The sequence below is a fragment of the Octopus bimaculoides genome, chromosome 4 (genome assembly GCF_001194135.2).
Source record: "Octopus bimaculoides isolate UCB-OBI-ISO-001 chromosome 4, ASM119413v2, whole genome shotgun sequence".
Classification (NCBI taxonomy): domain Eukaryota; kingdom Metazoa; phylum Mollusca; class Cephalopoda; order Octopoda; family Octopodidae; genus Octopus; species Octopus bimaculoides.
In genome coordinates, this window is record NC_068984.1 from 139,065,726 (window position 1) to 139,068,264 (window position 2,539).

Genomic DNA, 2,539 nt, shown 5'->3' on the forward strand with positions numbered 1-2,539 from the left:
TGCAACAAGTATGGACTTGACAGAGCAAAAAAGTGGTCAGAACATAAACCCGAAAGCATCATCGAAAATGGTAATGCAAAATCCTATGGGATTCTATGATTCAGTGCGACCATGAGATAGAGAATAGGAAACCAAACATAGTGTTAATTGAGAAAGAAGGCAAACGATGCTGGATCATAGATATAGCATGTCCAGATGACAACATGTTATGCGATATGGAAGAAAGAGAAGTCGATAGATTTGACAGGTTAGCTTGGGAGGTTAAGAAGTTGTGGTCGCTGAAAAAGGTGGTAGTAATACCAATAATTGTCGGAGCCCTGGGAACAGTGAGTAAAAATCTCGAGAAGTACATGGAACAAGTAGGAGCTGGAAAAAGGGTGGAGCACTTGCAGAAAACAGCACTGCTTGGAACCACTCGAATGCTCTGATGCAGATGGAATCAACATGAAGAAAACGGCAAAAAGAGAGTACCAGGGCAAGTGAGAAAAATATTGGCTGCAAAGCCGAATGCCAGAAACATAATCTCGGCAATAAACTCGCGCGAAGTCGCAGCAGTTCGGTATGGTGCTGGAATTCTGAAGTGGACAGAGGAAGAGCTAAAGGAGATATACAGGAAGTCAAGAAAGCTCCCAACGATGCATGGAGCCCATCATCCATGACCCTACCGAGATAACAAAACCTAAGATAGCCTGCAGTAAGTTTTAGATAATTGGGATGCGATCGTCAAATTGCTGGAAAATTTTTCTTGCTAACACGGCACAAGTGATTTTCCCTTTTCCCATCTATTCGGAAAATTTAAATGATTATGACATGAGGTAAACACCTTAGTGAAATTTCATAGCTGCACGTATTGAATTTCTTTAGAATATTCTTCGTAGTTACTTAGAAACGGTCTGTCAAGAAGCATTTTACAATTTGCTAGTTTGATGTCATATCTAAGTTTGATAATTAAACATTCGGAAAAAAATGTTGATGTTATTTTTGTTACTGCATTTAGCATTTTCACCTAATCAATTAAGTCAATTATAAGAATACCGTCATTAAGGTTATTTCTTCCATAGTTTTATACAGTATCTACGATATTTCAGAAATTGTCTTGACAGGGATCTTGTTTCTACTTAATGAATGGTTCAATATAATTGAGTATATTTTATGCATTGGATTGTTTTCTATAACCCATTTCCCTACTTCAATTCTTAATTTAAATGAATTCCTATACCGTAATCTGAAGTAATCTTCTCGAGGTTCATTTCTATAGTTTCTGCTAAATCTTTACATATCTCTCCTTAATTTTTAAATCAGTAACACAATGATCTATTACACAATGTCAGTCTAATTTCCATTAGTTGAATACGTAATAAAATGACTGTTTTGCTGTGAACAATACTTGTGCACGAGTAAATATCCACAAACCAACAGATAAGCATAAGGAATTCGTCGTAATTAAATTAATTTCTTTTAAATTAAGAAATGGGATATAGAACACAATCTAATACATAAAATATGTTCAATTATATTGAGCCATTCATTAAGTAGAAAGAGGATTATTTCAAGTTAGTTTCTAAAATATCGTAGATATTGTACTAAAATATGGTAAAAGGAACTTTAATGGTTGTATCCTTAAAACTGAATTAATGGAACCTCTCGTGCAAGTCAACTCGCCTCTAGATGATTATAGATGGACATCCCGGGCTATAGATAGATGGAAATGCGTAATACTCGGAGCCCCTGTTTACAGCCTGGTTGCCTGGTCATCAAAGGCTAGATGGAATCGAACCGAATATCATCTCAATCGCTAGAGCAAGACTTTGCCATCTGTATTTTTACTTTAATGGGTTCTCCGTTTGTCTGACGATGAGTATTCTGTGGTACGATCATCAGAAAATCTGATTCAGTAAATTAATGTGTAAGCGAGTGAGTATTCCACAGATATGTGTACTATGGCCTCAACTGTTAGGTATAATCAGAGTGACGAAAGTGTGACCAGCCTGGACCCTTATATTTCAGGTAAAATCCAATGGGCTCCTAGACAGTTGTCCATCTCCCAACAGTTTCCCTTATAGAATATGCAGAGATCTGAGGCTATGTTAAAATAACTCACCCGAGATAGCACGCTTTAGGATTGAAACCGAGACCTCATAATTCTGAATCGAGTGAACCACATCCTGGCCATGCCTGTATCTACAAAATTATTTGTTGTTGTTGGCACTCCGTCGCTTACGACGTCGAGGGTTCCAGTTGATCCGATCAACGGGACAGCCTGCTCGTGAAATTAACGTGCAAGTGGCTGAGCACTCCACAGACACGTGTACCCTTAACGTAGTTCACGGGGAGATTCAGCGTGACACAGTGTGACAAGGCTGACCCTTTGAATTACGGGCACAACAGAAACAGGATGTAAGAGTGAGAGAAAGTTGTGGTGGAAGAGTACAGCAGGGTTCGCCACCATCCCCTGCCGGAGCCTCGTGGAGCTTTAGGTGTTTTCGCTCAATAAACACTCACAACGCCCGGTCTGGGAATGGAAACCGCGATCCTATGA